The 26,416-nt window shown below is 37.5% G+C and overlaps 1 long non-coding RNA gene across 10 annotated transcripts; it reads right to left on the bottom strand.

Moving 5' to 3' along the window:
* Window positions 1–1,320: 1,320 nt before the first annotated feature.
* On the bottom strand, window positions 1,321–24,691 carry LOC149122330 (uncharacterized). 10 transcript variants are annotated; one of them, XR_016220679.1, is made up of 7 exons: window positions 24,219–24,691; window positions 23,385–23,454; window positions 20,671–20,782; window positions 19,773–19,871; window positions 10,667–10,711; window positions 8,370–8,577; window positions 1,987–2,171 (listed from the first exon to the last, which is right to left on the bottom strand). It is a non-coding gene; the product is annotated as an uncharacterized LOC149122330 (long non-coding RNA). The 10 variants fall into 10 exon arrangements; XR_016220677.1 differs by lacking the exon at window positions 10,667–10,711; XR_016220678.1 differs by lacking the exon at window positions 10,667–10,711 and having other exon boundaries at window positions 19,773–19,867.
* Between the last annotated feature and the right edge of the window lie 1,725 nt (window positions 24,692–26,416).

The raw sequence follows: 26,416 nt of genomic DNA, 5'->3' as shown, positions 1-26,416 counted from the left end.
TGTCTGTAATGTGCGATGACCTCTAATCCACAAAAACAGTGTAGACACGTGAGGCCAGAAGAGGTTGAATAGACATTGCAGAATTGCAGCATGGAGACCTTGATAGCCAGCCACTCACTTCTGTGTTCATTCAGGGGTCCCTACCACACATAACCAGCTCCTCATTCTTTCAACATAAATCTCTCCTTCAGCATCTGGAACATATTAACCTCCCTCTCACAAACCCAGTGAAGGGAGAAAACTCGTAATAGCCAATCAACTCGCATGTATTAATTGTCTAATGTGCAGAATGCATTGTGCTAACTATTAGACCTCTGATGAGAGTCTGTTAGGCAATAATTATTTATAAATCACAGGCACTGCCCTCAAAGCCCTTATAATCATGATGTATTTACAAAAGAATAAAAGGTTTGAATTATTAAAAAGCATATAAGATAGTCACAGATGATAAGCAATTAATGGAGATAATTTCAAGAAGTTTAAAGGAGGAAAGGTATGGCTTATGATAGAGGGTTCTGGGCTGGGCCTGTGTAATATGATTTCAGTTTGTAATTTGATTACATATTTTCACAAATAAAAAATGCATTCATAACCACGTGAGTTTTTTTTTTAAAGTTGCCTTAACCCACTTTGTATTGCTACAACAAAATTCCTGAGACTATGTAAGTTATAAAGCATTTTATTTGGCTCAAGACTCTGGTGTGGACACTAGTGTTCTGGGGAAGGCCATGGGTGTATCACAACATGGAAGCAAAGCAGAATGAAGCAGTCACATGCAGGGGACACCAAGCACAAGGGGTGGCCTCACTTTATAGCAAACAACCCTTATGATAACTTATTCCCTCCCATGAGAACCAAACCTTTCCATGAGACCAACATTAGTCCTTTCTTGATGGTGAGGACCCCCATGATCTAATTACCTATCACAAGATCTGACCTCTTGAAAGTTCTACCACCTCAGTCTGCCACACTGGGGACCAAGCTTTCAGCATGTGAACCTTTGGGAGTCACAACAGGCCAAAACCTTAGCCAGATCCATGGCAATAATCATGCTCAATGATTGATTCATTAGCATCTCTGCCATAATTTATTTCACCATTTCTGCTGATTTTTTAAACAATTTTGACCCATTCTATTGACTATTTTTTTTACAACCCAAGTTTAAGAAATTTTTATGGCTTACTTGTAAACTTTAGTTCAGAAGGTCAATATGGATGTAACTCATGAAATAATTAGAGAATGAAGGAAAGATTATTTGGCATTATTTGGAAGAGAATTTTTGAATAACACATTGATCTCACCCTGGGACCATGAGCTGCTCACTTATCCTCTTGCAGACTTCTGTTGGTTTATTTGTAAAATAAGAGGGTTGGGCAAGCTTTCATGAATCAGTTGTAAAACTCACTGGATATAGCTATTGCTTACAAGTTTTGTATTTCCTTATGCTACTGGAAAGCTTATCTTTTGTATTGTCAGAACCCATAATCATTTCTTGTTAAGATCAATGTCTCAATTTTATAGAGCATGGATGCTTTAAGCAGTGGAGAACCAGATGGTAATATAATGCTCTCAAAAACACTTTAGCTGTAATTCTTTATCCTAGTTAAACTGGACATTCCAAAGCTCTGTTAATACTCAACTCAAGTTTAATACTTGACTCAAGAAATCTCTGGTTTTGTCTTTAAGCTCTAACATAAGTTAGTAGAGTCCTCTTGATAGTAGAACTTATGCAGCAGGGAGCAGGGTATCTGCAAAATAGAATAGGGCAAAAAAAAAAAAAATAGAATAGGGCAGACTGCCTTTACTGGAGAAATATTAGTGATATGTTTGTCTTTTAAGGCATACTGATAAAATATATGCTTTGAACATTATAGTATGTACAGCCTAAAGGATTAACAAAGCCAAAATGTAAGGCCAATTCAGAAAATACAGTAACTCGATATTTCAAAATTTTTAATCTATTTTATTTGTTTGAAATACACATAGAGAGACTGAAACAGACAGACAGATGGACAGAGATCTTCGATCTGCCAGTTCATTTCACAGTCACAACAGTTGGGTCAGGTCTAAACCAGGAGCTTGGAACACAATCCACGTCTCCCACCGGGTGGCAGGGACTCAAGTACTTGAGCCATCACCTGATATCTTCCAGGGTTTGCCTTAGCAGAAAGCTGTAATCAGAAGCAAATCAGGGATTCAAACCCAAATACTCTGATATGAGATTTGGTTCTCCCAAGCAAGCAGTGTCTTAGGTGTTGTGCCAAATGCTCACCTGTTTATTTTAAATAATTATGAAACATGTCATTTGGTTCATATGAGAAACTGAAAATTTGATTTTTATCTTAAATAGGCTTGATTTATTATATCTTATAACATCTTGTGAAAGAACTAAAACTAGTCTGTGCTGCATTATATAAATACCATGAGTAGGAAACTGTATTGGAAAATAAAAGTCAAGTATGTTCATCATAAAATAAAATTATTTTCGAGGAAATTTTTCAGAATTATTAAAATATGATTTTAAACATTTAAGATTATAAACAGGAAAAACAATATGCAAGAAAGGTATTTCTAACATAATATGGAACAAGTTCATTTATTCATACTCATATGAGTGACTTTATTGAAAATCTATATTACTCACAATCTAAATCAGTAGTGTCTAAGAGAAATATAATACAAGTCACATGTGCAATTTTAAATGCTGTAGTTTCTACACTAAGAATAATAGAAAAGTAAGAGGCAACTTAGATTTTTATAAAGAATATTTCAAATAATATATGTATATAAATAATGTAATTGTAATATAAGAGCTGAGATATTGCAATATCTTTTACTAAGCCTTCCACATTTACTGTGTATTTTACCTACAGTACAACTCAATTCATGTTAAACACATCACAAGTGTGTGAAAGCCCCATGTAGCAGTAATACTACAGTAAATAATATGGTCATTACCAATACCATCTTAGAGAGATAAGCTCTGAACAATAAATCAAAAGTGTAAAATTTTACAAGAGAGCTTAAAAAAATTTTGTGAGTGAGATCACCCTTGGCATTTTTAATAAATGCATTCTAAATTAACACAGTTTCGTAGTCTTTTAACATTCTTTTATCCTGGTGTTTCCCATTTTTCCTATAACAAAATTACATTGTAAATTCGAAATTAAGGAAATAGGAGCCAGGATCATAGTGTTCACTTAATACCGTGACCTATAATTTAGTAGCTTAGTGTGAAATAAAGAAAACTTGTGAAAGAAAATTTCATTTAAGATGACAGAAAATTTTCTAAAGTCTTAGTTTCTGCAATTTCTACTGGTATGTGTTTGCAAAGGCTTCCTTCTAAACACTATAATCTTCTCTAGGTTTATTACAGAAGGGATTTATTTCTTATGAAATCTTGCAATTACATATATTTTATATATAAAGGTTGCTATGAAGAAAGTACTTAGATCCTAAAAAAGGAGCATAAAATAAATAAAATATAAAGGGAATAGTTTATACATAAAATAGACCTACTCTTTTTTAACATTTAAACAAAAGATGTGCCTTAATTAATTCTATGTAGCTCAGGCTTGCAGAAAGTGCTGAAGATGGTTGCCTATTTATTGAGACTGGAAGAATGACAAAAAGCACAGATGAACCAAAAGTTTAGTGTTCACTCATCTGACTAAAAATACATCCTTCCCATGTAACCTCATAAACTAAACTGAAGTTGCTGTAGAATTTCAGAGAAGTTTGTGTGGACTTGAGGAGCCAGCTCAATGGGAGAAATGTACCTAAACTGGAACGTAATTACTGGATAGAGCTGAATTTTTCAGGAAGGAGTAGGCAGGTCTTTCTGATTTGAAAAAGCAACATAAATAAAAGAAGAGAGTGGAAACTGGCAAGATTTGTTGGGGGAATAAAGCAGATGGCTTCAGTATGAGACACAGTGGAAATTTTAAAAGAATGAGCAATCCAAGGCTATTTAATGGAGACTTAGAATCTTAAACATGATCCAGTAGGTGAAATGGTGCTAATATAGTTTCAAATCAGTGATGTGGCATAATGAAAATGGCATTTTGGGAAGATTCATCTAACAGGGGTGACAGGGTTGATTTCAAGACAATTCAGGAAAATATCAAAGTGGTTGTGTTGAAAGACCAGATCCAATAATAGAATTCAGAGATTTAAGCAAAACTTCTTAAAATGGGAGACTCACACTTTTTTGACAGCATAAGACAAGGAACTGATAGAAGGGTGAGTAGGAGAAGGCTAAGGAAGAATTGAATGAATGCAGAATTAATGCAGAATTGGGTTCAGTTCTCTGGTGCTGGAGTTACTTCCGGTAACTGAGCAGCACAAGGCCATAATATTTTGAATTGTGGACCTTGAGTTGCTTGAGTTTCTGTTGTGCAGCAGAAAATATAGTGGGGTTACATATATATTATTATTTGTAGACCTTATTCCTCAAAGCGAAAGTAAATGGAAAGTTGGTTGAAAAATTACTAAGTGAACTATGGCAATACTTCCATTTTCTTTCTAAAAGCATACATATTTCAGTTTGAATTATTTAGGAAGTTATGAAACAAAACAGGATTTATGTTTGCCTTATTTTGACATATGGTTTACATTTTGAAAACTTAGCCTGAGGATGGTATTAGATAAAATTATGATGATAAAATTGGGCATAACCAAAGAAATCACAAAATTCAGAACAGTAATAGACTTTATAAATCATGTAATCCAAAGAGTAGAAAAATAATACATATTTTTGAGTATCTATCAAGTGTCAAGTGTGTTGAGGATTTCAGAAATACAGATTTTAAAAAGCGAAAGAAAACAAAAACTGTTTCCATGGATAAACTTATTATCTGATAGAAGAAATGGTCATTAAACAATGAATAAAGACAGATATAATTACAAATTTTGATAAGTTCTTATTATAGGTTGAATTATATCCTTCAAAATTTCATGTTTTTAGATCATAACACCTAGTACTTCACAATATAACTTTAGTTGAGGCCGGCGCTGCGGCTCACTTGGATAATCCTCCGCATGCAGCGCCGGCACCCCAGGTTTAGTCCCAGTTGGGGCGGCAGATTCTGTCCCGGTTGCTCCTCTTCCAGTCCAGCTCTGTGCTGTGGCCCAGGAGGGCAGTGGAGGATGGCCCAAGTGCTTGGGCCCTGCACCCGCCTGGGAGACCAGGAGGAAGCACCTAGCTCCTGGCTTCGGATCGGTGCAGCGCACTGGCCGTAGCAGCCATTTGGGGGGTAAACCAATGGAAAGGAAGACCTTTCTCTCTGTCTCTCTCTCACTGTCTACTGTGCCTGTCAAAAAAAAAAAAAAAAAAAAAGAATGAAAAAAAAACAAACCTTAGTTGAATGGATCCATGTGAAAGAAATCAGTTATGACAAGTAGGAGTAGGATTTGCCCTTAATCTAGTGTGACTGGGGTCCTTATAACAGGAAACTTGAACACAGGGAGAACACCACATAATGATTAAAACAGAGAGCAAGGTGATGCTTCTACAAGCCAAGGAATGTCAAAGATGACCAGCAAACCACCAGGAACTAGGGGAGTGGCATGGAACCTCATTTTCCTCAGAGCTTCCGAAAAGAGTCTGCTCTCCTAATACTTTGATCTTGGACTTCTAATCCCTAAAACTGTGAGACAATATATTCTGTTGCTTAAACAAACCAGGCTGTGATGCTTTGTTTCAGAAATCCTGGAAAACTAATACAGTGGTAAAAAAGAGGAAAACTGTTGCGAATTCTGGTACTGAGTCAAGTGATGAAGTCTTATTTAGGTTAGATGGGCAATGGCAACTTCTTCAAGGAAGCTATGATTAGACTAATATCTGAAGGATGACAATGAGAAAGCCATGTGAGATATAGGAGGAGAGTGATCTGGGCAGTATAAAGAGCATACTTGAAGACTTCTGAGACAGGAACGAATTTGACACAAGTAGGAATTGAAAAAAGACTGGTGTCACTGAGGCATAGCCGATGAAGGTGAATAGCACAAGAGGAGGTTGCATAGCTATTGGCAGGAATTTCACCTTTATTCTGAGTGCAAGAAAGCAGACATTCATGGGTTTTAAGCAAGTGGTAACCTGAATCACTCTACATTTTAAATAAATGCCAACTTCTATGTAGACAATAATATGGAGGAAAATAACTAGAAAATGACAGGAATAGCCTAATTAATCAGGTTTGTATTAGATTGATGGTAGTTGAGTATAGATAATTTGAAGAGATATTTAATGTTGGGATTACCCAGAATGTGCAGTAAAGAGTGACTCTCAGATTTTTTTCTTGAGATACTGTTTTTATGGAGATGTTGTATATTAAGAAGCTGGAGGAAGAACAGAGTGATTGAAGGTAGAATGAGCAGGAAATAATGGAGTAAGGATTCAGTTTTGTATATGGCAAATTTAAAATGTTTGTGAGATAGCCAAGTAGAGCTACCAAGTGAGCGGTTTGTTGCTTCAAAAAAGTTCTAAGGCAGAGGTGGAGAAAGGGAGGTTAAGTGTGTGATTTGCAATGATCACACAGAGTTAATAACACTGCTTAGGCTAAAGCTGAAGGCTCCTGATCTCAGTAGAATATTCTTGCAACTTGATGAAAATACATATTCCATGACTTTAGAGTATCCTTTGATGTAGTAGTAAAGGATTACTTTCTTGGGTTGTGTTGCTAACAATGGATGAGCACTTGTGTACCAAATAAAAATTAACAAATAGTAGTGACACAATGTTAAGCATATGGAAATAAGATTACAAAGGCTTGGAATCTCCTTTTGCTTTAGCACTAATTAGTTTAATTTTATCTCAGTAAAATGAGCAAATAGTATCAGATGATCTCTCAGAAACCTATTGGTTTTAAATTTTATGATTCTCCATCAGTTGAGCTTCTGAGTGTATAATCTAGTAATGTTATTGCACATATATGCACAGGGAGATATGTATAAATATCCTCATCAAAGCAACTGTTAGAACGAAATTTAAAGCAACTTAAACTTACATCAACAGAAGGAACCAAAACGTGCTGTGTTTGTAGGATGGACTGCAGTTTAGGCATGTGAAAGAATGAACTAGATCTGTGTGTATTATAGAAAGATCACAATTTGTTGAATACCACGAGCATTAGTCTCAGAATGGTACTTGAAATAATTTACCTTTTATAGAAGCATGTATATGTGAAAATGCTAAAAACTGATAGGAAGGCTGAAACTCAATTATTGGAATGAGAAAAGGGAACAAGAGAGGTGATGGTCCATAAAGAAAGCGTTAAGCTCGTAATGGTTCATCTAAAATTTATATATATATAAAATTATATCTAAAATTTTATATGTATAAAATAAGGTTAGAGTTCATTATATAATTCTTTGCATATCTAAATTAATTTTATGATCCTGTAAGTAAGTTACAACTTTTGTTTTCATTTTTTATTTTGGAGGTTATAATTTTTCAATTCAATATATTGAATATTTTATTACCATACTATTAATTTTCTAAGAGTATAGCTATCATTATATGCCTCACAATATAATGTTTTCATTTTTCCTTTTAAAATTTCTACTGCAGTTTTTTTAACAAGCTTACATGTGTGTTCCAGTTGTGTTTGGCCTTGTTACATCTATATTTATTTTAATTTACAACTTTGTAAAGAGGGCATCTATTTTGCAAACAATAAATTTGAGGTTTTGATAAGTTTAGAACTTGCCTACAATTGCAGAGCTGTTCAATAGAAGAAACAAAAATGGAAACTCAATTGTTTTTTCCTAGGTTCTGTTCTTTTTTTTTTTTTTTTTTTTTTTATTGACAGGCAGAGTGGACAGTGAGAGAGAGACAGAGAGAAAGGTCTTCCTTTGCCGTTGGTTCACCCTCCAATGGCCGCCGCTGCAGCCGGCGCACCGCGCTGATCCGATGGCAGGAGCCAGGAGCCAGGTGCTTTTCCTGGTCTCCCATGGGGTGCAGGGCCCAAGCACCTGGGCCATCCTCCACTGCACTCCCTGGCCATAGCAGAGGGCTGGCCTGGAAGAGGGGCAACCGGGACAGAATCCGGCGCCCCGACCGGGACTAGAACCCGGTGTGCCGGCGCCGCAAGGTGGAGGATTAGCCTATTGAGCCACGGCGCCGGCTAAGGTTCTGTTCTTTCTATTATATTATGACTGACATATACTCCAAAGCTAAACACAGGGCATAACCTCCATTACACCTAATTTTCATAATTCCTTATAAAGTAAGGGGTTCATTCAGTTAATATATAATCTAAATCTATTGAACATAGCAATTATGTATTTTGCATATAATTACTATAAGACTTCCAGAAATATGCATTAGTAAATGAGGGCAAATAAGCAACATTATGAATTACACCCACCTTGTTTTAATCACAGAAAGGCCATTGTCCACGTTGATGCTGTTATTTCATTTTTATAAGTATCTTCAAAGTTTTTACAATTTTGTTTCTCTTTTTGAAATCTTGATAATATATTGCTTTTGATATGTAAGTGGACAGAACTTTTGCTATGTATTTCAAAATACGTTTTTTTACTGTCATAGGTTGTAGAATTTCATTGGTTGATTTTCTACAAAAGAAAATGTAAAAGACAACTTTAAGCACAATGCTGCAGGAAACATTTGACAAGTAGTTCATAAATGTAGCTTTATTTACATCAGCTATTGGCTTCTTTTGTTTTCATCTCAAGCTTATCGTCCCATTCCTCATCTGAAAATTTCATATTAAAATTGAATGATGAATCCAAAGCATGAAAAGCTGTTGTTTTCAACCTTTGTTAATGTTTCCTGACTCATTTCCCTGTGTGCCTGCTGACAACCTGCCAAAATCACCCTCCGGCGAATTGTAACAAGATTGGGGTAGTAATCCTGGGACCCAAAATGTGTTGAAGATAATTAGTAGATCAGATCTTTGTCACAGCAGATACTTTGCTACCCACACATCTCTATTTTTAAGTCTTATGTGTCATACAGAGTGTATTCATTGTCTGTTTTTGTGAGAGGGGCCCGTCTTTGCATTGCATATAATAAAGCCTGGTTGAGTGAGAAATTCCATTATTCTTTTGTCATTTTGTATGGCCGCTGATTAACACATGAGAGATACATATTTGGTGAATATTTGAAACCACCCTTGGCTTTTAAATATCTTTAGAATGGAAGAAAATTATCTATTTTTCTACTCACTAAAGTAATCCAAACACCATAGTCTTTGTTTTTCAATAGATAGGAAACAAAAAATCTCCTCCATGATCACATTTGTTTTCATGCCAATTAGTTCCCACTAATTTGATTGGCAAGAAGAGTGGGTCAAGAGATTAGTTCTGGAATTACACAAAATAGAAAAGCCTTTTCAGTGTAAAGTAGTAGATGATAAGTGGTGGTAAAAAGAAAATAGATTTTTGTATGATAAAAATGCTGATATTGTCAGCAAGCTTTCAGGGGAATTGGCCAGAGAATTGCAAGTAATAAATTATTATCTAATAATCTTTTCCTTTAAAATATTATCTGGTGGCATAGCCTCTGTGTGTATGCATGCACACACATATGTGTGGTATGTGAACAGATGTACTCAACATTTGCCACATTCCATTATTGCCTTAATTTTTAAGCCCAAAAAGAAGGTGGATGAAAAGTCAGACAGGATACTCATGTGCCACCTGTGTTTTAGTAACAAAGGAAATTTATTTTTTCCATAGTTTCAATGGCTACAATCCTTTTTTTATTTTAATAATTTGTTTTATTTATTTGAAAGGCAGAGTTTCTGTGAGAAGGAGAGACAAAAACAGAGGTATTCTATCTACTGGTTTACTCCCCAGATGACGGCAACAGCCAGGGCTGGGCCAGGCTGAAGCCAGGAGATTCTTCCAGGTCTCTCTCGTGGGTGCTGGGGCCCGAGCATCTGGGCCACCCTCTGCTGCTTTCTAGGCACATTAGCAGGGAACTGGATTGAATTGGAGCATCTGGGACTCAAATCAGCTCCCACTGGGGATGCTGCTGCTGCAGGTGGCAACTTATCCAGCTATGCCACAACGCAACACCGGCCCCAGTGGCTGTAGTCTTAATAATGTGAGAATTAGGCCCATGATAAAATGGATCAGTTGCTATAATTTCAGAATCAGAAATAATTTATTTTTCATAATAATAGCATCAATTTTTAAAAAGCAAGGTATATGGCCGGCACCGCGGCTCACTAGGCTAATCCTCCGCCTGCGGCGCCGGCACCCCGGGTACTAGTTCTGGTTGGGGTGCCGGTTCTGTCCCGGTTGCTCCTCTTCCAGTCCAGCTCTCTGCTGTGGCCCGGGAGGGCAGTGGAGGATGGCCCAAGTGCTTCGGCTCTGCACCTGCATGGGAGACCAGGAGGAAGCACCTGGCTCCTGGCTTCAGATCAGCACAGTGCACCGGCCATAGCGGTCATTTGGGGGGTAAACCAACGGAAGGAAGACCTTTCTCTCTGTCTGTCTCTCTCTCTAACTCTACCTGTCAAAAAAAAAAAAAAAAAAAAAAAAAAAAGAAGAAGAAGAAGAAGAAGAAGAAAAAGCAGGATATATAGTGCTTCTATCCACATCTAGAAAGGTTAACATGGAAAAGGCACACAACCTCTAAAAGTGGCAGAGTCTTTATCTATAAAATAGGCACACACAAAAATGCTGCTCTTCTTACCTGACAAGACACTGCTTATGAATAAATGAATTGATATACATTGTCCTGGAAAAAAGAAAAGTGACTCAGCCACCTGATAGCTAGTGAGAGGAAGGGAAGAATAAGCAGAATGGAGATGAGGAGAGACAATGGTATTGTTTAAAAGTGATTGAATCCTGATTCTGCCTCCTGTTGTATTTGAACCCTGAGAATACAGGTGGCTATGGAGCATAAAAATCTCTACTGGCATTTTTATTGGAGAAATTCTAGAGGCAAACTTAAGGAATAAACTTACTTATGGTTGTAAAATCATATACAGTCTCCACTTTCCTGGACAGCTCTGGTTTTTCATCTAGTAGTGCTATTGCTGTCAATGATATGTTAGCATTATTATAGCCTAAATTATGTGATATCCCTTCTTATAATTGGAACACATGTAAGTGACTGGCTTGCAAAATATCCGGTTGTGCAGTCAATGGACAGAGGATTCCTGAGTACTGCCGATTCTCAGATGGCTATTGGCTATTCTCAGATATTCACATTACCTGCGTTCCATTGACAAGCTGTTGTCTGTGACAGCTTAATTCTTTCCTTGGGATCCTTATCCTCCATCACGCTAGCTAGAGCCTGGTCACACACTGGTCTTAGCAAGTGCAGCAAGGTAGAGGAACAGTCCCAATCTCTGTTTTCCCAGCCTCTACTTGAACCATCAGCATTCTGATGGCCAAAGAAGTCACACAAGTAAGCCTAGAATCAGGCTTGGGAGACACTAGGTTCTATGTGTTAGAAGATAAGCTTTGGGACATTAACATATTAAAGAGCTCATTTGAGCATTCATTAATTCATGAATTGGTCAGTGCATGACTGCAAGTGGTTCAAGGCTCCACTGTAAAGGCACAAGAGAAAGAGTTTTATAGAGTGAATGTGGGAGCAAGCAAAAAGAAAAATTGGTAAAAATAGTAGTGGCCTTATTCAGATGATTCCCTCTGAAAGCCTCTAGTTGAGGATTAGTTGGTGGTTTCTAAATGGTTATGCTTAAATTTTGTTTTTACCATTTATATTGATTAGAATTTTTTATTTCATTATCTTGGAATTTAGGGCACTGGAGTTGTCTTAGCCTAAGTGGCAAACATAATTAAGACTTTTTAGCATGTGACAGAGCAGTGTTATTAGATGAAGGGGAAGAATCCATAATCTTTTTGTTACAGAGGAGTTCAGATGTTTCTACAGTCATCACTACATCTAAGATGTCTTGATTCCAGGAGTCCCGCCAATACCCAAATCTGCAAATGATCAAGTCTATTATATAAAAAATGGAATAGTATTTACATATAACCTATGTACATCCTCCTGTGTACTTTAAATCATCTCTGAATTCCTGATGATACTTTATACAAGGTGAATGCCAAATAAATAATTGTTAAACTGTATTGTTTAGGGAACAGTGACCAAGAAAAAAACCTTCACGTGTTAAATATATATTCCATTTATTTTCTAAATATTGTCCACCCAAATTTGGTTGAGTCCAAGGATGCAGAGCCCATGGATACGGTTATAAAAGTTTGACTGTAAGTGTGCCCTGTAGGAGGTGGGAGGAAGTAAAAAATGGCTGATTGTTTGATTTGTCTGGGAAATCATTTGCAGAGAAACTATTCACACTAGGATCTAAATGGAAGTTGGAACAGAGGCCAGGGTAATAAGTTAGCTCCTAGATAGCTGGAAACTCTATCAGAGAAACTGTATATGTGGCCAATGACAAGAGAAGGTCAGGAGCAAATGCATCAGGGATGGATGTTCCTGCTCAGACACCATGTCTGTCAAGACCTCCCAGCTGAGGGCCAAGCCCTTGTGCACTATAGGAGCCTCCTACCATACCACCATGCCACGTAGAGATAAAACTGGAAGAGATGGATGGGTATACAACTTCGAAATCACAAGAGTGAGCTAATTGAGAAACAGTTTACTTAAATGAGAAATAATCATCTTAAAATTAATTTTATTTTCCACTAAAAATGTAAAAATGGACACTTGTGAATGAGCCCAGTAATAAATAAATTCAAATGTCTGCACCTCTAAGCAGTGGTATTACATTTCAAGTAAGTATATTCACCCAAATGTTGATTTGTATTTACTAGGTATTGAGCTGATAGATGATTTCTTTTGGTTTTTAATTTCTTATATAATCTCTAAATATCCTCAAATGAACTTTTATCAGCTTTGTGGTCAGAAGATAAACTTTGGTTTGGAACAAATGCATTTGTACCTTTGTGCATTCCATGCTGTGGCTTGTTCATCTGAGAACAATTCCACCTTAGAGTGTTAATGAGCTAATAAGTCATTTCAGGGTGAGTTACTTTTCAAAGCTGCTGAAATCACACCTCTTACTGCACTTGTATTTTGCCGGCAGGGAGGGCCTGACTATAGCTTCTACAATCCAGTAGAACACAGGATAAAATATGCTTGCTGTCTGCACAAATTATTATAATTATCTAATTGAATCCCATCACATTTTAATTATTTGGAAATTACTCTTTGAATCTACTCATTTCACTATATGATGCTTGATAGAACATGGCTTAGTCTTTCATAAAGTAGCAATAGATTTCAAATTTACCTCCATCCATTCTCAAATTTTACCAGATGTTGGTGCGTAGTTTTAAATCTATTAAATTAATTGAAATTTAAAAAAGTGAAATATGGGTTAAACTATGAATAACTGTAGATGAGACGCTTGCAATAAACTGTGATAATAATGTCATATGAATGTCCCCGACTCCTATAATATAAAGCTTAGATTAACCATAGTGTTAGAAAATGCGGACAGATTTCATATTGATTCTCTTCCTCTGGAAAACTCTGACAAAAACACTGGCTTAACAATGAAAAGAATTTATTAGTTCAAGCACCAGTAAGTGCAAAGTTAAAGCACATTTAGAGTTGTTTGATTCAGTAGTTACAGAATGCCGTGAAGGATGAGTTACATTCTCAACACTCTGTTTTTTAAAGTCTGTTTCATTTTGAAGTTAGTTATGCTGGAGGTTGCAGAAGTTGCCATTAACAATTTTATCTATTTTTTGTTAATGATCAGCATATTAAAACAGAATCTTGCTATCAACTCAACACTATACCAATGACTGTGTGCAGAGGAATATAAGAGGCAATTAAGTAACATCTATTAGATGCATAGTTGGAGTTGGAGGTACTGTCATCTTCCCTGAAATATCTGAGTTTGGACATTGTGGGTTTCTGAATGGTAAAATGTAAGTAACAGTTGTGGGGAATGGGGTTTAAATTCTGGATATGAAACCTACATGCCCCCCCCCCCCCACAATGCTTGCTTACAGGTAAGACAGTATGGACAGTATGGGCAGCACCAGAGTCACTAGAAACTCTTTGGGGAACCTAGAGCAGGAGATCTTGAATTTAAAGATGTGTGCCTCAGATTAGAAGGTTTTATATTATGGTATATGACTATAGATAATATGCAGTTAATAAAAATGATACCTCATATAAACACAATAATACTATTGATATAGTTTTGAAAATAAGTTACCAGAATCTTTTAATCAGAGACACAGATTTCTTGACAAGAAACAAGAGAATAATAGTTTGATAATTACCATTCAAATTAAATACCCATAGTGACCATGCTGGTGAATAAGAGGGTAAATTCCTTCTTTTCCCTACTCTTGCTATTTTCTCTTTCTCTTACTCATTTTTCATTCTCCTATTCAAATGGCAGAAGTCAGATTAATGGTCAGTTATGAAAAAGATTGTTGGATCTATGAAATAACTCAAGTATCAGTTTGCTTTATGTTGCAGTTAAGTGTATTGGTAAATTATAACTCTAAGTTAACAACAGAAAGCTTCATTATTAATTCTTATGCTGAAGAAAATGAAGGAAAATATTATTCACATTCTAGGAGAGCCTAAGTTTGTCAATGATAAAAAGGCTAGATTTATTTTCCTTCATGTATTTAAAAAAAGGCTATTTATTTTCATCTATGTGAAAGGGGGAGAGGAGAGAGAGAGAGAGAAAGAGAGAGAGAGAAGAAAAAAAGATCTTCCATCAGCTGGTTCACTCCCCAAATGCCTGCAAAAGTCGAGGTTGGTCCAGGCCAAAGCCAGGAACCACGAACTCCATCCAGGTCTCCCATGTGAGTAGCAGGCTCCCAAGAACTTGTACTATCATCTGCTGGCTCCCAGGATGCTTAGCAGGAAGCTGGATTGGAAGTAGAGTAGCTGAAACTTGACCTGGCACTCTGACATGTGATGTGGGAGTCCAAAGAGGTGGCTTAACCCACTACCCCACTGCATGTATTTTAATATCCCCTATATTTTGAAGTATTTATCTCTGAATATCGTAGGTGAATTTGGAAAATACGATATTGTTTTCAATAATCAACCAGCTTTCATATGTGTATGTTGATGTGAATATTTATTTATTTGAGTTTATCATATTATTCACTGTTTACTTGAGTAAGGATTTAGACAGCCTAACTTTAAGACCAAGTTTTTAATATGAGCAGAACACGCAATTTATGGAAAGGCTTGTCCAAAAATGAAAGGGAAGTAGAGTTCAAATGAAAACTATATGATGGGGGATCTCTGAATAGTATTGGATCAAGACATTGTTCTCTACCAGTTATTAATTATGTGTATCTCAGTGCTATTGTAGAATGGTTTCCTGGTCAGCTTCAGAAATATAAAGCCTTCTATTCTATTTCTCTTTAGCCCACATGCATGTGTCAAAAGGATTAAATTATCTTAAATCCCAGAAGCCAAAGTATTTAAAGCAGGGGTAAAATAAAAAAAATTGTCATGATACTTGAATTATTTATGCTCTCTAAATAAATGGTTTATATGTAAATAAATGTAAATATATGTAAATACATATAACCAATAGTTTATATATAAATATATGGAAAATATTTATGGTGAAGGATTGACCACAGATTTTATGATCCTTGAAAATCATGTAATCTGTCATGTACAAGCTAGATGCCCTGGAAAGCTGGTGGCTATTCTAAGCCCAAAGGCTGGAGAGTCGGAAGCACAGAAACACAAGTTCAAGAGAAGATGGATGGCCCAGCTCATGCAGAGAGAGTATTTGTATTTGCTCTCTTCAGGAGCCCAAGGGATCAGATGATGTCTGCTTACATTGGTGAGGATGACATTCTGTACTCAGTCTGCCTAGTCAAATACTAATCGTTTCCAGAAACATCCTCATAATTATACTCAGAAATAATGTTTACTGTTTATCTGGACATTCCTTAGCCCAATCAAATTGACATAAAATTAATCATCGCAAGAGTAAATATTGTAGATTTCCATTCACTTGCCCCATCCATTTCCAGGATTTGGTAGAAGTTTTATAACCTAATTAGTCTTCTATTGGGAATGTGTGTCATTCAGTCTAAATCATGGCTTGATTTAAAATTATCTTTTTTTCCACCAAAAAATGGTTGTATCTCTTAGTGAGATGGACCGACCACCAATGAAAATAGACCCACAGTGAGTCAGTGTTCAGAGTTTTAATAGGCATCCTTCTTAATTTGTTCTTTTGAAGAAAGGCAAGGTTTTTACTAGTTCCTTTTATTTGAGACTCATTTTTTAGAATATGGGTGCTAAGTAGAGGAGCATAATGTCAACCCTGAGTGTTATATTTCTTCTAAGACCAAGTGAAGGACTAGGAACCAAATGGTGATTAGCCCAATGGCTCTTCTGTTACTAATAGAAAATATTTAATAGACTACATGAGTGTTTATGATTAGGTGGTTGAACTAACACTTGAAATTTTTTCTACAAAGAGGAAAATAAGAAACCAAACCAAAGAAAAACAAAACAAATAACATCACAAATCAGAAAACAAAATAAACAAATAAAGGAAACAATAATAAATAAACAAACAAGGAAATTCTGAAACCAAACTCAGAAGCTATCAAAGGACTTTTGACTTCAGCTCCAACATGTAAAGAACATATAAGCCATCTCTCATCACAAGATAAAAAAATTTGAAATTATTTATTCCTCCTGGACCCATCAGAAAGCTGAAATCTTACTACAGAGTTCCATTCTGAAATCTGGAGAGACGGGCAGACCTACAGTGCATAGGTGAGATGTTCTCACCTGGAGCAGAAGCCACTGAAGCCATAAACTTTGACAAGTTGCTGAAGCTTCCTCGTGGACTAGCTTGCAAATGAAAATTCCAGGAAAATATAGCTAAGATGTACCCCATAATTTTTGTGGCTTTTGAATCAGGAACCTTACTCAGTTCCCATGTTTCACAACTCCCTACCCCACCCCAATATACTCCTATCTCTGGCACAAAGGAAGGGAGAATAAGTATTGAGAAATATGCCCAGAGCTTGTTCCACTACAGGCTTCTACTCTCTAGGAAAAATGAATATCAAATCCTTATTCTACATGTAGAAAGAAATCTTCCCAGACTTCTGGTCTTCCATTTTCCTGCTAATGTGTCTGCCTCACATAAAGATAGAGAATAAGCTAAAAAACCCTTGTGAAACTTATAGCCAAGGATGAAAATCTGTATGATACTTAGCTACAAGAATATAATACCTTAGCACTATACAAAGAAAACTCTGGTATTAATAGTGAATCACAGATGAAAAAAAAATGCAAAACGCCAACTCTCTCTGACAAAAAGTTCTTGGGTAAACCTAAAATCAAGAAGGGATAGAAAAGCAAGAACACTAAATTTGAAGACTCTTGTAGCTAGATCTGTAATAAACATTAAACATTACCTCCTGATGGATTCACGTTAACACAGAGCCCCATGCCTATTTGTTCCAATTTCTAACACCCAAAACATTATCCTCAGTTTAAGCAAAAAGTTATGAGACGTGCTAATACACAAAAAATTAAGTCTGAAGAGATAAAATAATTATTAGAACTAGACACAGATATATCACAAAGTTGGAATGATTTGACGGAGAATTTAAAGTTCTTATGATTAATGTATTGAGAGATCTCATAAAAAGTAGACCACAAGTGATAACAGATGGGTAATGTAAGGAGAGAGAGAGAAATGCTAAGAAAAATAAACACTACATGCTAGGGGAAAATACCCCAGAGCATTATAAAAAAAATGAAGAATAACCTGGAATAATCAGGAGATGGAACACTCCCAAGGATGGAATCAAAAGGCAGGTTGATGAAATTTTCCAAGGTAAAATGAAAGCAGAAAAATATATTCAGAAAAGCTAGACTATTTAACAACTGTTAAGATGATTTCAAAAACCATAATGCACATTATTGAAATATCAGAAGAAATTGAGGACAAACATTTGAAGTAGTAATGGCTCACAATTTTTTAAAATTGTGTTAGATGGGGCCAGTGCTGTGGCATAGTAGGCTAAGCCTCCACCTGTGGTGCTGGCATCCCATATGGGCCCCAGTTCATGTCCTGACTGCTCTTCCAATTCAGCTCTCTCCTAATGGCCTGAGAAAGTAGTGGAAGATGTCCCAAGTGCTCGGGCCCCTGTACCCACGTGGGAGACCAACCCAAAAGAAGCTTCTGGCTTCTGACTTCAGATCAGCCTAAGTCTGGCCATTGTGACTATTTAGGGAATGAACCAGCAGAGGGAAGACCACTCTCTCTGTCTCCCCCTCTCTCTTGCTGTAACTCTACCTCTCAAATAAATAAATAAATATCTTTTTTTTTAAATATACTGCCATAAAAAGGAAAAAATTGTTAGACACCAAAGTATACATATAAGGAAACTAAAGGACACCAACCAGGATGAATACTAAAAAAAAAAAAAAAAAAAGACACGTGGGTATATAATATCATATTAAAAGTGCAGAAAGCACAGTGAAATTAAAAATCTTGAGAGAACCAAAAATAAAAATAAATTTGACTATAGAACAAGGCTAAGAATCATAGCAAACATCTCACCAAAATCCATACAAATAAGAGAATTGCTTGAAATATTAAAAGTATTGAAAGAAGGCCAGCGCCACGGCTCAGTAGGCTAATCCTCCACCTTGCGGCGCCGGCACCCGGGGTTCTAGTCCCAGTCGGGGCGCCGGATTCTGTCCTGGTTGCCCCTCTTGCAGGCCAGCTCTCTGCTGTGGCCAGGAGGGCAGTGGAGGATGGCCCAAGTGCTTGGGCCCTGCACCCCATGGGAGACCAGAAGAAGCACCTGGCTCCTGCCATCAGATCAGTGCGGTGCGCCGGCCGCAGTGCACCGGCCGTGGCGGCCATTGGAGGGTGAACCAACGGCAAAGGAAGACCTTTCTCTCTTCTCTGTCTCTCTCTCTCACTGTCCACTCTGCCTGTCAAAAAAAAAAAAAAAGTATTGAAAGAAAAACTCCAGGCCAGCACCGTGGCTCACTTGGCTAATCCTCCACCTGCGGCGCTGGCACAGCGGGTTCTAGTCCCGGTCGAGGCGCCGGATTCTGTCCCGGTTGCCCCTCTTCCAGGCCAGTTCTCTGCTGTGGCCCGGGAGTGCAGTGGAGGATGGCCAAAGTCCTTGGGCCCTGCACCTGCATGGGAGACCAGGAGGAAGCACCTGGCTCCTGACTTCAGATTGGCGCGGTGCGCCAGCCGCAGCACGCTGGCCACAGTGGCCATTGGGGGGTGAACCAACAGAAAAGGAAGACCTTTCACTCTGTCTCTCTCTCTCTCTCTCACTGTCCACTCAAAAAAAAAAAAAAAAAAAAGAAAGAAAGAAAGAAAGAAAAACTCCATCAACCCAGAAATCTATCTATATTTTATTGAAATTATCCTACAAGAGGGTAGTGGATAAGATAAAGATTTCGTCAGACAATTCGTGACCAGTAAAACTCCGCTCCAAATGATTACAACCATTTGTTATGGAATAGGAAAATGCCATTTGTCAGCAATTTAAATCCATACAGAGAAAAGCAGAACATTAGAGAAAGAATACATGAAGGTAGGCTGGCGCTGCGGCTCAATAGGCTAATCCTTCGCCTTGCAGCGCTGGTATACCGGGTTCTAGTCCCAGTTGGGGCTCCGGATTCTGTCCTGGCTGCCCCTCTTCCAGGCCAGCTCACTGCTGTGGCCTGGGAGTGCAGTGGAGGATGGCCCAAGTGCTTGGGCCCTGCACCCCATGAGAGACCAGGAGAAGCACCTGGCTCCTACCTTTGGATCATCGCGGTGCGCCAGCCGTGGCGGCCATTGGAGGGTGAACCAACGGCAAAGGAAGACCTTTCTCTCTATCTCTATCACTGTCCACTCTGCCTGTCAAAAAACAAACAAACAAACAAACAAACAAAAAACATGGAGGTGAAACAAGAGCTTTCTAAAAGTACCCTTTCTTTTTTTTTTTTTTTTTTAAGATTTATTTAATTTTATTTGAAAGAGTTATAGAGAGAGGCAGAGACAGAGAAAGGTCTTCTATCCAATGGTTCACTCCCCAGAAGGCCACAATGGCTGGAGCTTTGCTGATCCAAAGCCAGGAGCCAGGAGCCTCCCCCAGGTCTCCCATGTGGGTGTAGGGTCCAAGGACTTGGGCCATCTTCCACTGCCATCCCAGACCATAGCAGAGAGCCAGATTAGAAGAAGAGCAGCACGCCTAGAACTGGCGGCCATATGGCATGCCAGTGCCTCAGACTAGGGTTTGAAGCCACAGCGCCACAGCGCCAGCCCCAAACTACCCAAAGTACCCTTTCTTTAAAGTAGTAATAATAACTGTGTGTTAGCTGATTATAGCATACAGGATAAGGGAAATAGCTGAGAAATCCCATAAGATACAAGATGGAAGATTTATCTTTTATACTTAACTGTACTATATGTGAAGCAGTTAATTGTTATTTGAAAGTCAACTTAAAAAAATCAGAAAACTTAAAAAATTAGAAAAAAATATATAGTATAAATACTAGGGCAACAACTAAAATTGTCTTGCTTTTTTATCTATTACAATTTAAGAGACAAGTGTTTGGCAAAGCAATTAGGACACCAATTATGACAACTGGGTACCACAGTGGAGTGCATGGTGGGAGTCTAAATAACTTGGATCCCCAGCATGCATGTGTGATACCTGGATCGAATTCAGGTTTCTCGGTCTTCAACGGACCCAGCTCTGGCTGTTGCAGGCATCTGGGTAATGAACTAGAGGATGGACAATCTTTCTTCTGTCTCTCAATCTCTGCCTTCCAAATAAATGAAAATAAATAAATAAAAATTTAAAAATGAAAATTGAAAAGGAGAGGCAAACAGGGAGAGGGAGAGAGAGAGAATGAGAATGAGAATGGCAGTATCTCATTTGCTAGTTCATACCCCAGCTGCCTGCAATGGCAAAGGCTGGGCTGGGCCAATGTTGTGGGTGTTGTGGCTCAGCTGGGTGGCGGTTCATGTCCTGACTGCTCCACTTTGGATCCAGCTCCCTGCTAATGGCCTGGGAAAAGCAGTGGAGGATCATCCACCTGCTTGGGCTCCTATTACCCACATGGACGACCCAGATGAAACTCCTGGCTCCTGGCTTCAGCCTGACACAGCTCTGGCTGTTGCAGTCATCTAGGGAGTGAGTCAGCAGATAGAAGAATCTCTCCCTCTCTCCCTCTCTCTCTCTCTCTCTCTGCATGTCTCTAACTCACCTTTCAAATACATAAATCTTAAAAACAAAAAAAGGGAAAATACCATATCCAAGAAGGACTTGAGATATGAGAACTAAATATAATATGTGTGGAACCTTGGAACAAAAAAGGCCATTAAGTAAAAATTGTAAAAATCTTAATAAACTTATGGACTTTAGTTAATATATCAGGATTAATTCAGTAATTGTGACACAAACATGCTAAGCTAGTGTAAAATGATGACAATAGGAGTAATGGACTGAAATATTAAGAACTCTGTCTTACAGTAATTTGTTTTTTTGTTAATATAAGACTATTCTAAGAAATTAAGTCTATTTTAATAAAAAGGAAATATAAATGACATCAATAAATCTTCAACTGTCTTAGAACAAAATTTTTAAGTTTACAGTCCTTTAATAAATGGGAAGATAAAAGATGTATTTTAGAAAAGGAGGCCTCAGAAAATTTAGCACTCATGGTCTGGTCCCTTTTATAATATTTTTCCTTAAGATATTCTTTGTAAAATGTAGTTCGAATAAAACAAAATGAATAAGATTTTGAAATAAAGAAACAGTGGTATGTGTAGAAAAAAGTAAACATAATTTACACTAAAGCTTTTCGATAATGTAAAGAAGTTAATTGAAATATCGTGTTATATTGCTGAATAGCTTCTGATGTGTTTTAGAGATTCCTCATTTGTATTAAATATTAAGAATCACCAGTAGCAGAAATAAGAATATATAGCTTCAAATAATAGGAAAAAATATAAAAACATACTAAACAGAAAATTACTAGATCAAACAGGCTAAGCAAAAAGAAAGAAAATGATTTATTTAAAGTATCAGAAATAGAATACATAAAATAAAATGTCAGGGATACCTAGAAGCATTCCTTAACCGAAAAATACTAATTTAAATTTACACTTAAAAAACAGATATTCTTAGATTTTCTTAAAAATTCCCCAAACAAAATCCATTGCTATACAAGAGCCATATTTTAAATTAAAATACATAAAAAAGATTGAGTGCACAAGGGGAGAATAATGTATTTCTAGTGAGTATTAATCAAAAGAAAGAAGTTGAAGAAATGTTATTATCAGACAAAATTGAATTCAAAGAAAATGATTTATATGAAGCAGTGGGAAATATTTCACACTGATAAAATAACAGTACACCAAGGTGATATGACAGTCATGAACTTCAGGTGTACACAGTTACAAAATATATAAAGCAAAATTTTGTAGAAAACAAGATTGACAAATAATACTAAAAGCTTTCAAACTTCTGTTATAAAGTAGTAGAGATAATAGACAAAATAGTAACATAACAATAGAGTAAACGATTTTAACAGCATCTCTCTGTGTGGATATAGCATGCAAAACGGAATATTCTTAAAAGGATCACAAGAAAACATACATGAAGTTTTTGGTAATGTTCCTTATGCATTAGAGTTCGTGGAAGACATTTTTGGTTGCTCATCCACAAAATCTGAACTCTCCTGAATCTTTTATAGCTAAATAAAACAGTAGAGGTTTTTCATTTCTGAGAGAAAGTGAAAGGAACTTAAGAAAGTGGTGAGCTTCACTGTAAAAAATATTTCATGTCGTTTCAGCGTGCTAACAGAGAGCACAAACATCAGCCAATATTTTAATAAAATTATGGAATTAAGGAAGATGTCTTCTAAACTTAGAAGAAGTGCATGTTTTTCTGAATGAGTGGCAGAGAAGGAGAAATTCATGAGCCATGCTGTAAGAAACAACTCAGAGTGAACTCTTTCAGAATACAAGCTAGGACAGGCCTGCAGGGGTGGGCTTTGGCACAGTTGTTCAGTAGCTGTGTGGGGCACCTGCACCCTACCTCTGAGTACCTAGCTTTCAGTCCTGGTTCCCAGTGGGCACCCTGGGAGACAGAGATGATAGCTCACATATTTGGGTCCCTGAGTTCTCAGTTGCAGGGCATTTGGGAAATGAATCACCTGATGGGAGTTCTCTCTGTCACTATGTAACTGCCTCAAATCTATTAGTCAATCAACCAATCAATTTTTTTTTAAAAAGACCTCCAGAGTACAGGGGGCTGTTGAGGACTTGGGATAGAAATTGACACACTTCTATTTTTATCGAAGGAGAAGATATAGACCATTCTATAGAGATATAGCTTGTATAAGATACAACTTCACTTACTTGATAATAATTGAAACACCAGTTGAAGTATCTATATGGCAAAATTGAACTGTTGCCAAGCCAAAAGTTTCTAAATTAGGAAGAAACATTAAAATATTAAAACATGTTCCTTGAACCAAGCAATTTGTAACTAACTACATTGTATTTTCCTTATAAATTTTGATTTATTTATTTGATAAACATTACCCAATGATGTATTTTTATTATACAGCCATGGTCAAGATAAAATCTTCTAGCAGATTTTGGGAAAGATTTTAATGGCAGTGAATATAAAATAAATTATTGTAGATTAATTAAAGGTAAATGATAGTGATCTAATGATTTGCAAAAGGTGTTTCCGTAGGTTGCTTCTGAAAAAAATACAAAATAGAGACCAGTGCTGTGGTGCAGCAGGTTAAAGCCCTGGCCTGTAACCCTGGCATCTCATATGGGTACCAATTCAGGTTCTGGCTGCTCCACTTCTGTTCCAGATCCCTGTAATGTGCCTGGAAAAGCAGCGGGGGATGGCCTAAGTCCTTGGACCCCTGCGCCCATGTGGGAGACCAGGAAGAAGCTCTTGTCTCATGGCTTCTGCCTGGCCCAGCCCCAGTCATTGCGGCCATTTGGAGAGTGAATCAGCAAATGGAAGACTCTTCTCTCTGTCTCTACTTCTATCTGTAACTTTGCCTCTCAAATAAATAAAGTAAATCTTCAAAACCAAAAACCAAACCAAAACAAAAGATATAAAAGTAGAGGTACCCAGACGGGCCTAAGTAGGAAGGAAGCATCAATTACTGATTAACCCTTGAATATTTTGGAAATATACTTCAAATTCTGTTTTCAAATGTTGCTCACCTGGACATAAGCATTGAACAGGATCACACTTGTAAAAATCTCCTTGGCTGTTTTTGAGTTTTCTCTTTTAAATGAAGGTAAAGAGGGCAGTCCTTTGAGGAAATGAAAGAAAATAAAATATCCAGGGAGAAGAATTTTATATTCAATCTGTCGCTCCCCCTCTTCGTGGAGGAACGACACTAAACCCTGCCTAGGCTTCATATCCGAGTCACGGCACCATTATGTCGCTCCCCCTCTTCGTGGAGGAACGACACTAGACCCTGCGCTGTTCTTTCGTCTGCTCGGCCCTCCCCGGGTTTGCCGCTGGTTCTTCCCGGGTTGGCTACCGACCCTTCCACCTCCGTGGAAGGGCAGTTCCCCCTGCCACTTTCCCCACTTCCGCGGGGGAGCGGCACACCGGCCGGCACTCTCGGGGGCTGTACAGGTGTTCCTTCAGATAGATGTTCCTGGTGCATGTTGTCTCCTCCTTTATAGTCCTCTTCCACCAATCCCAACTCTGCTACCCACACGCCGAGTACTCTGCTCTCCTCCAATCAGGAGCAGGTCCTACAGTTTATTGGTTGAACTGGAGGCAGCTGTGTAGAAGCTGTTTCCTCCTCTCCCAGCTCCATATTGTGGGAGAGCAGATGCATAGAATAAGTCTTAATTCCAGTAACTTAGTCTAGTCCGAGTTGCTCCCCACACAATCTTTGGCAGTTTTCTGGGAAAATATTACTCTTTTTGCTGGTTTATGTCTCTTCTTCCTTCATTTTTTCCCTTACTTTGGGAAGTAATTCTAAAACCTAGAAATACACAAAATGCTAGAACTGGATTTTCTCAGAAATGCAAATGAGACTTAACTGAATTACTTCTTTAGGGGGAAAAGAGAAAGCAAAAGCAAACTCCAGTGGATGCCAGACTGTCCAAGAATACAAATTTGCTGTCTGAAGTCACAGGGAGACAAACCAGTCACTCAGCACAATTAAACAATAGCCAAAACGCCTCCAGCAGTTCTCTACATTGTCAACTTTTGATTTGTGAAAACTCACACAGAAGTAGCTTGCTTGCCAGAATTAGGCTAACAAAGCATGCACAGTTCACAGAATGAAGCCTGACATTCTTGGGTCTTCCTTGCATCAAGCTCTTCTACATTGTCTGTTTTTCTCTGATGTAGAAATTGTCATTTTGCACAAAATCTTTGAATCTTCTTACTTTGAAATAGAATAAAGCTTGGGAATGGATGAGGCATATCCCCTTGCATTCAACTAGGCTATATTAAAAACTACCCAAGATCTATACTTAAACTCTTCTATTGAAGGTTTCCAGGGATGGATGACCATAAAGATAAAAGTGCAGCACAACAGGGGGAAAATGGTAACGTTAGAAGTGAAAGTTGAATTGAGTGTCAATTGAGTTACAGAGGGAACACCTGACTCTGGGAATGCTGACACTACTGCTTTTTGAAAGGCACCAGATAACTATCCCAACAAACTTAGTGAAGGGAATCGTGGATGCAAATGAAGAAAGTGATTGTGACAAAAAGGGTGAAGACATTAAAAGAATTCTTGAAGATATTTCATAACATTGAAAGTGCAAAGGATAAAATGTTAGAAGTGGATCCAAATTTATAAAGGAGTATGGAAATTCACCAAGGCATAGAAAAGATGGTCCCTCCATATGGCAAGGTATAAGATGAGATAAAAAGGCAGATACTTTTAAAAACTCCCTTTGATATGCTTTTTACAGAGAAAGAAAACATGTTTGCATTTCAACTTCTTGGTCCTATTTTAACATAGCAAAATAATGGCAAATTATATCCATGTATATATGCATGTACATATAACCACATGTAGTATATGTATGCACAAAACACATACTTTTTCACTATATCAAGGAGTTAAAATTTTTAACATACAGTAATGTGTGTTTATTCTTATATTTCCTCTCTACCATGCAAAGTGGGGACTGCCTCTACTGTGAAATAAAGTCGTCTATTTCAAGCTCTTTGTGAAGTAAAGACTATTTTTTTCTAACACTTTTGAAGTATAAAGGTGTCAGAAAGTTCCACTTGAGTTCCTTTCACTTAAAGGAGATCATCCAGGATGTGAGGAGATGAGGATGATTCAAAAGAGCCCCTCTCTTCAAATCTGGAGCAACAGAAGTACTCTACCTGGGGCCGGATTTCTCACACTGATATTTTTTCTCTTCAACAATTCTCC

This window comes from Oryctolagus cuniculus, chromosome 14, assembly GCF_051225735.1.
Source record: "Oryctolagus cuniculus isolate XC-2025 breed Fujian yellow rabbit chromosome 14, ASM5122573v1, whole genome shotgun sequence".
Lineage (NCBI taxonomy): Eukaryota > Metazoa > Chordata > Mammalia > Lagomorpha > Leporidae > Oryctolagus > Oryctolagus cuniculus.
Note: the sequence above shows the minus strand (reverse complement) of the source record. Positions and strands in the feature narration are given on the sequence as shown.